Source organism: Callithrix jacchus, chromosome X (genome assembly GCF_049354715.1).
Source record: "Callithrix jacchus isolate 240 chromosome X, calJac240_pri, whole genome shotgun sequence".
NCBI lineage: Eukaryota > Metazoa > Chordata > Mammalia > Primates > Cebidae > Callithrix > Callithrix jacchus.
The window spans coordinates 65,697,981-65,714,401 of NC_133524.1; the positions used below are offsets into that span (position 1 = coordinate 65,697,981).

At 40.4% G+C, this 16,421-nt stretch overlaps 1 pseudogene; it reads left to right on the forward strand.

The window, feature by feature from the left end:
• Positions 1-7,398: 7,398 nt before the first annotated feature.
• LOC100404518 (nuclear distribution protein nudE-like 1) lies at positions 7,399-8,607 on the forward strand (annotated as a pseudogene).
• Positions 8,608-16,421: the final 7,814 nt, after the last annotated feature.

Sequence of the window (16,421 nt, forward strand, 5' to 3'; positions counted from 1 at the left end):
GGCTTGGTGATGTATACTTGTAGTCTTAGCCTCTGGGGACACTGAGGCAGGAGGATTGCTAGAGTCTAGGAGTTAGATGTGGCAGTGATCTGTGATTGTAGCACTGCAGTTCAGCCTGGGTGCCATAGTGAGATCCTGTCTCTAAAACAAACAAACAAACAAAAATGAATGAAAAGATAAGCCACAGGCTGGGAGAAAATACTGTAAATACAAAGCAACTATCTTACCAAGGACTGGTACCTGGAATATATAAAAAAGTACTCAACTCAATAATAAAAGGACAGACAACATTGTTGGAAATAGATGCTCATTGCCGCAAAGAAAAATTAGCACTGAGACAAAGGACCTTTCAGCAATACAATTTTTACTTCCTGGACTGCAGAAAGGAAAATACTGTAAATACAAAGCAACTATCTTACCAAGGACTGGTACCTGGAATATATAAAAAAGTACTCAACTCAATAATAAAAGGACAGACAACATTGTTGGAAATAGATGCTCATTGCCGCAAAGAAAAATTAGCACTGAGACAAAGGACCTTTCAGCAATACAATTTTTACTTCCTGGACTGCAGAAAGGGTACTCTTACTAGCCATCTTGCCATGAGAGTACAATGAACAAAGGAAAATACAGAAATTTATCCCTTATGCATTTGGGGTCATCCTTACTGCTGTGTCTGATCTCCGTTGGCTGGAGTCAGACCTCACAATCGAAACTAAAACCCAATTGGCTAACAACGTAAAACTTTTCTAAACAGGTAAAAGCCATGGAAAGCTAGGACATGCCTGTGAGCATGTCCAGCACAGATATCTTGGTTAAAGTACAAGGATATAGAATGTACTACATGCCTGTAAGTATGGCATGTCTAACAGCTACATAGGTTAGGGCTTAACAAAGAGTTATTAGCACACTTGTTCTTCACAATAAAGGAAACTTTAAAAAGAAACACTTTTCTAATTCTGACAAACATAACTAAAAATGTACAAAATATATAAACAGTCACCTAGCAAATGCAGATATATGAATGGTAGATACATGAATGTTCAGGTTAAAACGTACAAATGTAATTAATCATCAAAAGTACAAATTAAAACTTCAATAAAATACTGCTACATACCCACAAGATTGGGTAAAATGAAAAAGTATGGTATGGCAAAAACAAAACTATTAGAATAATTCATAATAAATGAATTTAGCCAAGTCCTAGACTGCAAGGATTTTTTTTTAACAGTCTTTCTTGCTCTGTTGCCAAGGCTGGAGTGCAATGGCATGATCTGTACTCACTGCAACCTCTGCCTCCCAGGTTCAAGCGATTCTTGTGCCTCAGCCTCCCAACTAGCTGGGTCTGTAGGTGCACATCACCATGCTTGGCTAATTTTTGTATTTTTGGTAGAGAGGGGGTTTCACTATATTTGCCAGGCTGGTCAAACTCCTGACCACAAGTGATCTGCCCACCTAGGCCTCCCAAAATGCTGGGATTACAGGTATGAATCACTGCACCTAGCCTAGAATAGAAGGTTAATATATAAAAAACTGTTTTAAATTCTAGCAAATAGAAAGTGAAAAATGTTTAACAAATTCCAAATACAGTAAATATGAAATAGTAAGAAATAAATATAACAAAAGTCATCTAAACTCTCTATAGTAGAAACTGAAAAATATTTGTAAGATAAATTAAAGATCTAAATAACTGGAAAGCTACACTATGTTCATGAACTGAAAGACAATATTGTTGCCCAGGTGCAGTGGCTCACACCTGTAATCCCAGCACTTTGGAAGACTGAGGCAGGCAGATCACTTGAGGTCAGGAGTTCGAAATTAGCCTGGCCAACATGGCAAAAACCCATCTCTACTACACACACACACACACACACACACACACACACACACAAATAGCCTGGCATGGTGGTGCATGCCTATAGTTCCAGCTACTCAGTAGGCTGAGACAGAAGGTTCACTTGAACTCAGGAGGTGGAGGTTGCAGCGAGCTGAGATGGTGCCACTGCACTCCAGAGATGGCAACGGAGCAAGACTTTGTCTCAAAAAAATAAATAATTAAAATAAATAAATAAACAAATGAAGGAAGAAATAAACAGCTCAACAACAATAGTTGGATAGGCCAGGTACAATGACCGACACCTGTAATCCCAACATTGTGAGAGGCCAAGGCAGGAGGATCACTTGAGCCCAAGAGTTCAAGACCAGCCTGAGCAACATAGTGAGATCTTGCCTCTACAAAACTAAAAAATTTAGCTGGGTGTGTGGTGGCATGTGCCTGTAGTCCCAGCTACTTGAAAGGCTGACGTGGGAGGATCACTTGAGCCTGGGAGGTCAAGGCTGCAGTAAGCCATGATCATGCCACTGCAGTTGAGCCTGGGCAGCAGAGTGAGACCCTGTCTCCAAAGAAAAATGATCGGATACTTCAACACACTATTTTAAATAATGAGTAGAAAAATTTAAGCACAAGATCAATGAGGAAGTAGAAGATTTGAACTACATTATAAACCAATTTTATTTAACAGACAGCTACAGAACCCACCAATCATGCTTCTTAACTGCATGTGAAACATTCTCCAGGATAAACTATATGCTAGGCTATATAATAAGCCTCACTTTAATATTAAGGTCTGAAATAATATAAAGTATATTTTCTAAATATGAAATGAAATTAGAACTGAGTAACAGAAGAAAATTTGGGAAATTCAAAAATACATGGAAAGTAAACAACATACTCTTAAATAACCAATGCTTCAAAGAAAAATTCACAAGGGAAATAAGAAAATACTTGGACATGAAGAAAACGTATATATAATACCAAAACTTATCAGATGCAGCTAAAGAAGTACTGAGAGGGAAATTTATAGCTAGAAATGCCTTCATTACAAAAGAAAGATCTAAATCAATAACTTAACCTTCAACCTTAAGACACTGGAAAAAGAAGAGCAAACTAAACCTTAAGCAAGCAGATGGGAGGAAAAATAGAGATTATAGTGAAAATTAATGAAATATAATATATAGAAATACACATAAAATTAGAGAAAAACAATAACAGCAAAAGTTGGTTCTTTAACAATTAACAAAATTCACAAACCTTTAGCTAGATTGATTACAAAAAAAAGAGAGAAGGGTCAAATTCCTAAAATCAGAAATGAAAGAAGACATATTATTTCCAACCTGATAGAAATCAAATGGACTTGGCTAGGTGCAGTGACTCATACCTGTAATCCCAGCACTTTGGGAGTCCGAAGCAGGCAGATCAATCAAGGCCAGGAGTTCGAGACAAGCCTGACTAAACTGGTGAAACTTCATACCTACTAAAATTATAAAAATTAGCTGGGTATGGTGCAGGCGCCTGTAATCCCAGCTATTCAGTTGGCTGAGGTAGGAGAATTGCTTGAAACTGGGAAGCGGAAGTTGCAGTGAGCCAAGATCCTGCCATTGCACTCCAGCCTCAGTGACAACAGTGAAACTATGGCTCAGAAGTAAATAAATAAATAAATACATAAACTGAATTAGAAGAGATTACTATAGGCAATTCTATGCCAACAAATCAGATAAACTCAAAAGAACAAATTCTTATGAAATACAAACTACTGAAACAAGAAGATATTAAAAACGGTGGCTCAAGCCTGTAATCCCAGCACTTTGGGAGGCCAAGGCAGGTGGATCATGAGGTCAAGAGATCAAGAGCATCCTGGTCAACATGGTGAAACCCCGTCTCTACTAAAAATACAAAAAATTAGCTGAGCATGGTGGCGCTTGCCTGTAATCCCAGCTACTGAGGAGGCTGAGGCAGGAGAATTGCCTGAACCCGGGAGGCAGAGGTTGTAGTGAGCCGAGATTGCGCCATTGCACTCCAGCCTGGGTAACAAGAGTGAAACTCCATCTCAAAAAAAAAAAAAAAGAAGAAGAAGATATTAAAAACTTCAATAGACCTGACCTGTAACATTTAAGGGGATTGAAGAGGTAATTTTAAATTTTCCCACAAAGAAAATCATAGGCCCAGGCGGGGCACGGTGGCTCACCCCTGTGATCCCAGCACAGGCGAGGCCAATGCAGGTGGGTCATTTAAGGTGAGGAGTTCTAGACCAGCCTAACCAACTTGATGAAGCCCCATCTCTACTAAAAATACAAAAAAATTAGCTGGGCATGGTGGTAAGCACCTGTAATCCCAGCAACTCTGGAGGCTGAGGCAGGAGAATTGTTTGAACCTGGGAAGCAGAAGTTGCATGCAGTGAGCTGAGATCGTGCCACTGGCTGGTGCCAACCTGGGCGGGGGGGAAAAAAAAGTAAAAAGAAAGAAAGAAAATCATAGGCCCAGATCGCTTCACTAGTAAATTTATTTTCACACATTTCAGAAAAAAATTTTTTTTGAGTTGGAGTCTTGCTCTGCTGCCCAGTCTGGAGTGCACTGATGCAATCTTAACTTACTGCAACCTCTGCCTCCCGGATTCAAGCGATGCTCATGCCTCAGCCTCCAAAGTAGCTGAGACTACAGGTGCCCGCCACCATGCCTAATTTTTGTATTTTTAGTAGAGACAGGGTTTTCCATGTTGGCCAGGCTAGTCTCGAACTCCTGGCCTCAATAATCTGTCTGCCTTGGCCTCCCAAAGAGCTGAGACAACAGGCCGGGCGTGAGCCACTGTGCTCAGCCCAAGAATATATTTTTTTTTGAGACAGAGTCTCACTCTATTGCCCAGGCTGGAGTGCAGTGGTGTGATCTCAGCTCACTGCAACCTCTGACTCCCAGGTTCAAGTGATGTCTCCTGCCTCAGCCTCCTGAGTAGCTGGGATTACAGGTATGCACCACCAAGACCAGAATTTTTTTTTTTTTTTGTATTTTTAGTAGAGACAGGCTTTCACCATGTTGGCCAAGCTGGTCCTGAACTCCTGACCTCAGATGATCTGCCCACCTCAGCATCCTGAAGTACTGGGATTACAGGGTTGAGCCACCATGCCCAGCCCAAAAGTTTTTTTAAAAGAATTAATGCTTATTTTTACATGTACTTTCAAATATTAGAATAGGAAGAATAACTTCACAATTCATTCTATGAAGACAGAATTACCCAGACATCAAAACCAGACAAGAAAATCAAAGGAAAGAAAATTACAGACCAATATGATTGATGAGTACAGACACAGTGATCTTCAGCAAACTACTAGCAAAACAAATTCATCAACATATAAAATGGATTCTATAACATGGCTAAAACTTGTATTTATTCAAGGAATCCAAGGTTGGCTTAATATCTAAAAATTACTATAATACATAAAAATTAATAGAATAAGAGACAAAACATGATCATCTCAATAGAAGCAAAAAAAGGAATGCATTTGACAAAATCCAACAAGCTTTCATAATAAAAAATACTCAACAAATTAGGAACAGAAGAAACTTACTCAACTCGGTAAAGAGCATCTGTGAAAATTCCACATATTACTTTACATATTACTTAAAAGAAAAAGACTGAATGCTTTCTCCCTACAATCAAGAACAAGACAAGACTACTACTTCTATTCAATATTGTACTGAAGGTTCTAGCAAGGACAGCTGGACAAGTAAAAGAAGTAAAAGGGATACAGAAATGAAAGGAAGAGATAAAACTATGTTTATTTGCCAAAGACATGATATTGTATATAAAAAATCTGGCCGGGCGTGGTGGCTCAAGCCTGTAATCTCAGCACTGTGGAAGGCTAAGGCAGATGGATCACCTGAGATTGGGAGTTCAAGACCAGTCTAACCAACATGGAGAAACCCTGTCTCTACTAAAAATACAAAATTAGCCAGGTGTGGTGGTACATGCCTGTAATCTCAGCTGCTCGAGAGGCTGAGGCAGGAGAATTGCTTGAACCCGGGAGGCGAAGGTTGTGGTGAGCTGAGATCACACCATTGCACTCCAGCCTGGGCAACAGGGGTGAAGAGTCTCAAAAAAAAATTTGTGAATCCATGTGGGCACACTGGCATACACCTGTAGTCCTGGCAACTCAGAAGGCAGAGGCAGGAGGATCACATGAGCCCAGGAATTCAAGGCTATAGTGTACTATGATCACACCTGTGAATAGCTGTTGTACTCCAGGCTGGGCAACATAGTGAGACCCTGTCTCTTACAAAAAAAAAAATTGAAGAACTCACAAAAATCTATTTTTCTTTCGAGATAGGGTCTCACTGTCACCCAGGCTGGAGTGCAGTGGCCACGCCGGAGAGCAGTGGTGCGATCATGGCTCATTGCAGCCTCAAACTCCTGAGCTCAAGCAATCCCTCTAATTCAGCCCCTCAGGTAGCTGGGATTACAGGCATGTGCCACCATGGCCAGATAATTTTTAAATTTTTTGTAGGGATGTGGTTTTGCTTTGTTGCCCAGGCCAGTCTTGAACTCCTGGCTTCAAGAGATCCTTCCATATTGGCCTACCAAAGTGCTGGGATTTCAGGTGTGAGCCACCATGGTTGGCCTACAAAAAAACGATTAGAACTAAAAACAAAAGGCATATATTGTAGGATACAAACTCAATATACAGAAAGCAGTTGTATTTCTATATACATGTAACGTACAATCCAAAAGTTAAATTAAGAAAGTATCCCATTAAAAGAGCTTCAAAAAGAATAAAATACTAAGGAATAAATTCAATAAAAAATAAAAATATTCATACTCCAAAAATTATAAAACATTGTTCAAAGAAATTAAAGAAGATCTAAATAAAGTGAGAGATAGATATACCATGCTCATGTGTTAGGAAGACTTTTTTTTTTTGAGATGGAGTCTCGCTTTATTGCCCAGGCTAGAGTACAATGGCATGATCTCGGCTCACTGCAACCTCTTCCTCCTGGATTCAAGCGATTCTCTTGCCTCAGCCTCCCGAGTAGCTGGGGTTACTGGCACGTGCCACCATGCCCGGTTAATTTTTGTATTTTTAGTAGAGACAGGGTTTCACCATGTTGGTCAGGCTGGTCTCCAACTCCTGACCTCATGATCCTCCTGCCTCGGCCTCCCAATGTGCTAGGATTACAGGCAGGAGCCAACGTGCCTGGCCCAAGACCTAATATTTTTAAGATAGCAATTCTCCTCAAATTAATCTATAGATTTAATGCAATCACCACCAAAATCCGAGTCAGTGCTGGGCACAGTGGCTCACCCCTGTGATCTTAGCACTTAGGGAGGCAGTAGGTGAGAGGATTGCTTGAGGCCAGGAGTTGTAAGACCAGCCTGGGCAACAAAATAAGACCCCATCTGTGCAAGAAATACACATTAAAAAAAAAAAACCAGTTGACTTTTTTTGTTTTGCAGAAATTTATTTTCTGATTCTAAAATTCATGTGAAAATTCAAGGGACCCAGAGTAGCTAAACGACCTCAAGAAAGAGGAACAGAATGGAGTGGAGCTCAGTGCTGTGGGAGGGAGCAAAGCTGAGCAGCTGGGTCAGCCTGGCCAAGCCAGTGAAGGAGAGACAGGGGTCAAGCAATTGTGAACATGTGCTGTTGACACATTAGAGACTTTTTTCATCATGGATGATGAACATATACCAGATTTTTCAAGTGTAGAGGATGAAACTACTTATTGGAAGGAAATGTCCTTGAAGTATAAACATATCTTCCAGGAAGCTTGACATGAGCTAGTTGAATTTCAGGAGGGAAACAGAGAATTAGAAGCAGACTTGGCAGCACAATTAGTACAGCCTGAACACAGAAATAGAGACTTGCAACTTGATAGCCAAAGACTGAAATATGAAGTGGAGGCATTAAAGGAGAAACCAGAACATCAATATGCACAGAGCTACAAGCAGGTCTCAATATTAGATGATTTAAGTCAGATGTAGGCCATTAAGGTGTGGTTGCTTAAGTATGTGAGGGAGCCAGAACAGGCCAGTGATGACCTGGAGCAAGCAAAAAGGGCAACAATCGTTTCACTAAAGGACTTTGGTTTTCTTTTCTTTTTTTTTTTCAGACGGAGTTGCTCTGCCATCCAGGCTGGAGTGCAGTGGTGTGATCTTGGCTCACTGCAACCTCTGCCTTCTGGGTTCTCCATGTTGACCAGGCTGGTCTTGAACTCCTCCTCAAGTGATCCACCTGCCTCAGCCTCCTGGGATTACAGGCGTGAGCCACTGCACCCTCACTTCACTAGAAGACTTTGAACAAAGGCGAAATCAGGCCATTGAACGAAATGCATTTTTAGAAAGTGAGCTTCATGAAAAGGAATGTTGTCAGTCTCTGTACAGAGGTTAAAAGATGGAGCAAGAGATTTAATGGCAAGAACCAGCAGTTCAGGAAAGGAAGTAACCAGAAAGTTGGCTCCTACTTCTCCAACTCTAGACAGTGAAAAGACAATCTCCATTGTCCAAGGATCTCTCTTCTTGCCAGCCACTCCTGTCGGCAAAGGAAAGGAAAGTTTTCCTTCCCGAAAGCTATACCAAATGGTTTTGGTAGCAGTCCTTCTTCTGCTGGGCTATCAGCATTAACCACCATGGGGGATCTCATAGGAAAATTAGGAACTTTGCCATCCTAATTAGCAGTTTGCAGGAATTTTGCGAAGGACCAAACATGAAAATCCTGTATTTCAGGAAATGTTAACGGTCGGGGGGGCTGAATGCCAATGGCACGACATTCTCCCAATAGGATGAAGGGCAAGAAAAAGTCCTATTTCCAGCCGGACACAGTGGCTCACACCCATAAACCCAGCACTTTGGGAGGCCAAAGCTGGCAGATCACTTGAGGTCAGGAGTTCAAGACCAGCCTGGCCAACACAGTGACATCCCGTCTCTACCATAAATACAAAATTAGCTGGACATGGTGGTGGGCACTCGTAATGTCGGTTACTCAAGAGGCTGAGGCATGAGAATCGCTTGAACCCAGGAGGCGGAGGTGGCAGTGAGCCTAGATCGCATACTCCAGCCTGGGTGACAGAGCTGTCTCAAAAAACAAAACAAAACAAAACAAAAACCCTGCTGAGACAGACAGATCACTAGAGGCTGGGAGTTCAAGACCAGCCTGGGCAACATGGTGAAACCCCGTATCTACTAAAATTATAAAAATGAGCCAGGTATGGTGGCACATGCCTGTAGTCCTAGCTCCTGGGGAGGCTGAGGCAGGAGAATTGCTTGAACCCAGGAAGTGGAACTTGCAGTGAGCTGAGATTGTGCTACTGCACTCCAGCCTGGGTGACAGAGTGAGACTGTCTCAAAAATAAATAAATTAATTAAAAGTCATATTTCCCACATTGTTCATAATGTAGCAAACGGCTTTGATCCAGTTCCTTCTCCTGGTCTGTGCTCCTCATGCCAGTTGCCAGCACTGGGTATGGTGCCTTTCAGTGTGAGTGCGTGGCCTCCAGGGGGAGGCTCTTGCCCTCCTCCAACAACCCAATACACCCATGCCTCACCCCTTGGTGCCAGGGCCCAGCCCCATGCCTCTCCAACTGCCTTCCCAAGGCTGGCAGGGGCAGGCTGCATGCAGTGGTGGTTGCTGGGCCCTGCCCAGCCCTAGGAAGCTGCGTGATATCAATACTGGCTATATAGAGCAGTTGCTTCCATATGATTGCACTTTTGTGGGTCACAGGTGATACATATGCGTATTAATTGGTTACTGGATCTAGAAATACCCATTCATCACACCTGCCTCATAGCTCCCACTCTGTTGTACTGATAGGATTTAGTTGTGTTTAGGCCATTGCAAATATTCTGGAAGTTCTCCAGGAAATCAGGTCAATGTGTGCCTTCTTCCTGAGCTCCCAATCAAGGATCTTCAGTGCTCATGATCATGTATCCCTCAACTCTACCCTTCACAGTTTGGGCCTATTTCTGGCAAAGAGTCAGGAAGGTTACTGAATTAGGGAACATTTTCTGCACCTTCTGATTTTACTTAAGTAGTTACCATTCCATGGACTTGCCTCCCAAAGCAGCAAAATGCCTGTCTGAGCCCCAGCTGGCAGGAACCTCTGGGGCCTGGACACACAGGTTAAGCCTCTGTGCTGTCTTCTTCTCCATGTGCCTGAGATGCGGGGGGTGGGGGGATGGCAGGAATCCCTTCACCAGCTTTTTAGTCCTTTGGGTCTATGACATCTTCAGATCATCTTTTTTTCTCTTCTGAGGGCTAGCCCAGTTGGTTTAGAAAGGGTTGAGTGGCCTGATTCCAGGGCTGGCTGGTGCCGGCTCGTTGGGGGAGCTGACTGAGCAAAAGTGGCTGTCCCTGGGCATTGCTTGATCACTCTCATGCTGCATTTAGTGTTTCCATTTGCTTTATTGTATTGGGTTGGTACGAAAGTAATTGCACTTTTGCCATTACTTTTAATAAGTGAAATCTGGCTGGGCGCCGTGGCTCACACCTGTAATCCCAGCATTTTGGGAGGCCAAGGCAGGTGGATCACAAGGTCAAGAGATCAAGACCATCCTGGCCAACATGGTGAAACCCCATCTTGAAAAAAAAAGAAGAAAATTAAAAAAAAAAAAAAAACAAGTGAAATCCATTTTTAGAAAGTGAACTTCATGAAAAAGAATGTTATCTGTCTCTGTACAGAGGTTAAAAGATGAAGCAAGAGATTTAAGGGCAATTACTTTTGCACTAACGTAATACATAGGTTTGTAAATATGACTAAGACATTTGTATGTAACTTGTGTTTTGTAATTTTTATTTGTTCAGAACTCATACAGCATGTTAATGACTTATGATAGTGTCCTAATCTGGGCAGCTGTGTAGGATCATAACACAGTTAACAAAAATACTTCCCCTCAAAAAAAAAGTCTTTTAATGTGGATACAACAAATTTTATAGAAAAAAAAGAAAAGAGGAACAGTCTTGGAGATCCCACACTTTCTGATTTTAAAACTCACTACAAAAATATAGCGAAAACTCTGTTGTATTGGCCTAAGAATAGGCATATGGATCAATGGAATTTAATTGATAGTTCAGAAATAAACATTTACTTTGATAATCAATTGATTTCAACAAGGATGCCAAAACAATTCACATGGGGAATGAGTAGTAGTCTTTTCAAAAAATGATGCTGGAATAACTGGCTATCCAACTGCAAAACCTGAACTTGGACCTTATCTTATACAAGATATGAAAATTAACTCAAAATGGATCATAAACCTATAAGTAAGTGCTAAAATTACAAAATTTTCAGAGGAAAATATAGCTGCAAATCTTCATGACCTTAGGTTAGGTATGAAACAAAAAGCACAAGCCACAAAAGATAACCAATAAATTAGGATTCATCAAAATTAAAAATTTTCATGCATCAAAGGATACTGCTATGTTTTATATCTATCTCTCAAAAGTGTATGTGTCAAAAACTTTTTTTAAGACAAGGTCTCACGCTGTAGTGCAGGCTGGAGTGTAGTGGTGTCACTGTGGCTCACTGGGCTCATCTGGAATTCCAGGTGTCAGCCACTGTGCCCAGCCTATGTGTTGGAAACTTAATCCTTCTGCCCTCATGAATGGATTAATGTCACTATCATGGGAGTGGGCTTTTTATCATGAGGGTGGCTTTGCTAGAAAAGCAAGCTTTCTGTGGCCTCTTGCTCTTTCCCTCTAGCCATGTGATGCCCTTGGCTATGTTATGACATGGTAAGAAGACCCTCACCTGATGCTGGTGCAATGCTCTTGGACTTCCTAGCCTCCAGAACCATGAACTAAATTAACATATTTTCTTTATAAATTACCCAGTCTCTGGTATTGTTATAACAACAGGAAATGAATTAAGACAGATACCATAAAGAAAGTGAAAAAGCAACCCACGGAATGAGAGAAAATATTTGCAAAGCATATATCTGATAAGAAACATTTATCTATAATGTATAAAGAACTCTTAAAAGCTAAACAATAAGAAGACAAATAACTCAATTTAAAAATAGATAGAGGATTTGAATAGATAGCTCTCCAAAGAAGTTACATAAGTTGCCAATAAGGAAATGAAAAGATCCTCAACATCGTCTAATTGTGGTATCTGTGACATTTGTAAAATGCAAATCGAATCCAAAATTGGATATCACTTCACACCCACTAGGATGAAAATACATGTAACAACAAATGTTGGTAAGCATGTGGAAAAATTGAGGGCCTCATACATTGCTAGTGGAAATGTAAAATGGCATAGCTATTTTGGTAAATGGCCTGAAAGTTCCTCAAAATGTTAAACATGGAGTAACCATAAGACCCAGCAATTTTACTCATAGATACATACTCCAGAAAAATAAAAACTTATGCCCATGTACTACATGCAAAAGTTCACAGCAGCACTACTCATAATAGTTGAAAAATGGAAATAACCCAATGTCCATGAACTAATGAATGGATAAACAAAATGTGGCATGTCTGTACAGTGCAATATTATTTAGCTGCAAAAAGGAATTAAATACTACATTCATGCTATGGCATGGATGAAACTTGAAAACACTATCCCAAGTGAAAGAAGCCCACATATTGTATGATTCTATTTATATAAAATGTCCAGAATAGGCAAATATATGGACACAGAAAATAGATTAGTGGTTGCCCAGGGCTGGGGGTGGGTAATGAGGGATTTGAAGGTGATGGCTAAGGGGTGTAGGGCTGTTGTCTGGAGCAATGAAAGTGTTATACAATTGATTGTGGTGATAGACGCATATCTCTGTGAATATATTAAATATCATTCAATTGCACACTTCAAAGGAGTGAATCATAGGACATGTGAATCATATTGCAATAAAGCTGTTACAAAACCCTTGAAGTTTTTTTTTTTTTTAATTACGCTTTAAGTTCTGGGGTACATGTGCAGAACGTGCAGGTTTGTTACATAAGTATACACATGCCATGGTGAAAACCCTTGAAGTTTTATTGATTGAGTTTTTCCAGGGAAGACATCAGACTCAGATTTATTTAATTCTTCATTTATTTTGAGACAAGGTCTCATTCTGTTGCCTAGGTTAGAGTTCAGTGGTGCGATTGTAGCTCAGTGCAGCCTTAACTTCCTTAACTTCCTGGGTTCAAGTCATTCTCCCACCTCAGCCTCCTGAATAGCTGGGACCACAGGTGTGCACCACTATATTCAGCTAATTTTTAAGTTTTTTGCAGGGACAGGTTCTTGCCATCCTGCCCAGACTGATCTCAAATGCCTGGCTCAAGCAATCCTCCCACTTTGCCCTCCCAATGTGCTTGGATTACAAGCGTGAGACACCACACCCAGCCCTGAAGTTTCTTTCTTTCTTTTTTTTTCTTTTGAGACAGGGTCTCACTCTGTCACCCAGGCTGGAGTGCCATGGCGTGATCACAGCTCTTTGCAGCCTCAACCTCCCTGGGCTCAGGTGGTGCTCCCACCTCAGCCTCTCGAGTAGCTGGGAGCACAGCCACCAGGCCTGGCTAATTTTATGTATTTTTTGTAGAGATGGAGTTTTGCCATGTTTCCCTGGCTGGTCTCGAATTCCTGAGCTCAAGGAATTCACCTGCCTCGGCCTCCCAAAGTGCTGGGATTACAGATGTGAGCCACCATGCCTGGCCCTACTGAAGTTTTAATAAAGCTATTTCAGACATGAAACTGCTGAAAGAATTCATTTCCAGTAGACCCACACTACAAAAATTTTTTTTTAATTTCTTCAAGTGGTAGACAAATGGCACCAGTCAAAAACCCGAATCTATATACAGAAATGAAAAGCATCAGAAAGGGTAATTACATGTATGAATAGAAAGAACTTTCTTATTTAAATCTCTTTAAAAGAAAATTGACTGTTTAAAAAGCAGCCGCATGTCCAGATAAGGTAGCTCACCTGTAATTCAAGCACTTTGGAAGGCCTGAGAGGGAAGGATCACTTGAGCCAAGCAGTCTGATACTAGACTGCTGGGCAATATAATGAGGCCCTGTCACTACAAAAAATTTATATATATATATATATATATATATATATATATATATATATATTAGCCTGACACTGTGGTGCGTGCCTATAGTCCCAGCTACTTGGAAGGCTGAGGTGAGAGGATTGCTTGAGCCCAAGAGGTAGAGGCTGAAGTGAGCCGAGATTGGACCACTGTACTCCAGCCTGGGCGACAAAGTGAGAACCTGTTTCAAAAGAAGGAAAACAGTAAGATGCATGATAGGGTTTATAATATATGTAGAAGTAAAATATACAACAATAAGGGCATAAAGACCAGAAAGGAGAAATGGAAGGACCCTCATACTGGTAAATACAGCTTTCATACTGTAAATCTAATAGCATACATCATTTGAAGTTAGACTGTGATATACTAAACAGGCCCAACCCTGCTTAGCTTCCAAGATCAGATGAGACTGGGCACGTTCAGGGTGGTATGGCCATAGACTAGACTGTGATATACTAAAACTATTTAACATAAACCCTAAAGCAATCACTATACCAGCAGAACAAAGGGTTATAGCCAATAGGTTAACAAGGATAAATAAATGGAATGATTGGGGCTGGACATGGTGGCTCATGCCTGTTATCCCAGCCCTTTGGGAGGCTGAGGCTAGTGGATCACCTGAGGTTAGGAGTTTGAGACCAGCCTGGCCAATATGGTGAAACCCTGTCTCTACTAAAAATACAAAAATTAGCAGGGTGTAGTGTCAGCTGCCTGTAGTTCCAGCTACTTAGAAGGCTGAGGTGGAAGTATTGCTTGAACCTGGGAGGTGGAGGTTGCAGTGAGCCAAGATAATGCCACTGCACTCCAGCCTGGGTGACAGAGTGAGACTCCATCTCAAAAAACACAAACAAACAAACAAAAAACACAGAATGATAAAAATAATAAGAAAGTCAGAAAAAGAGATGAAGGGCAGCGGAATCAGATGGAACAAATATAAAACAAATTGCAAGATGGTATTTGTAAATCCAACCATGTGAATACTTTTTAAAATGTGAATAGTCTAAATATATCCATTAAAATACAAACAATTGGATAAAAAAGTAAGAATCAACTATATACTGTCTCTTAGAAACTCATTTTAAGTATAAAGATCTAGCCTAGCACAGTGATATGCTCCTGTGATTCTATGCTTGGGAGGCTGAGGAGAATATTACTTGAGCCTAGGAACTCAAGACCAGCCTGGGCAATACAGCAAGACCCCATCTCAAAAAAAAGATCTATTATTATACGCAAAGTAACAAAACAGCAAAAGACATACTATGTGAACACTAATTATGCTGGATTATCTACATTAATTTCAGAAAAAGTAGAGTTCAGAGCAAGAGAGAGATAGTACTAGAAATACAGATAGTACATAATAATAGAAGGGTAACTTTGGTTCCTTCAACCTATGAGGCAAAACCGATAGGTCTAAAAGAGGCAAGACAACAAAAATAAAAGGAGCAATAGATAAATCTACAGGTACAGTTGGACACTTCAACACTCCTCTCTCAGTAACTGATAAAACAAGTGGGCAGAAAATATGTAAGAATATAGATAATGTGAACTACGTTATCAACCAACTTAACCTAATTGATATTTACAACACTCCACACATCAACAGCAGAAGAGACATTTTTTCCAAGTGCACTTGAATCATTCACCAACACAGACTATATTCTAAGTCATTAAACAAACCTTAACAAATTTAAAAGAATATAAGTCGCACAAAATATGTTCTCAAACCAGAAGGAAACCAAATAGGAAGTTGATAACAAAATGATATCTTGAAAAATCCCCAAATATTTGGAAATTAAACAGCATACTTTTTTTTTTTTGTCTTTGAGACAGGCTCTCACTCTGCTGTGCAGGCTAGGGTGCAGTGACGACATTATAGCTCACTGTTACCTTGAAAACTCCTGTGCTCAAGGGATCCTCACCAACTAGCTAGGACTACAGATGCCTGCCGAGTGGGATTCACCCTAGCTATCCATTTCAGCTACTTGGGAGGCTGAGGCAAGAGAATCCCTTCAGCCCAGGAGTTTGAGGCTGCAGTGAGCTATGATCACACCACTGCCCTCTACCCCGAGTGACAGAGCAAAACCCTGTCTTAAAACAAAAATAAAAGAAGCCAATCATATTTCTGTATACCAGCAATGAGTAGTTGGAATTAAAAATTTTTTAAATGTCATTTACAATAATAGCACTGCAAACAAAATGCAAATAAAATGAAGTACTTAAGCATAATTCTAACAAAATATGCATTTATCTTGCTGAACACTATAAAATATGAATGAAAGAAAAGATACAAATAAATAGATACATTCTGTATTTATGTTTTGGAAGTCTCAATACTATTAAGATGTTAGTCTTCTCCAAATTGACTTACAGATTAATCGTAATTCACATTAAAATCCCAGCAGACTTTTTTGTAGATATAAACAAGTCATTTTATCATATAAAAAATCCACCAATTCCTTAATATCATCAACTGTTCAACTCATCAGTGTTCAATTTATCTTGATTGTCTAAAATTTTTTTACTGTTGCTTTTTTGAATTAGGATCCAAATAAAATCCACGCATTACAATTCATTTATAT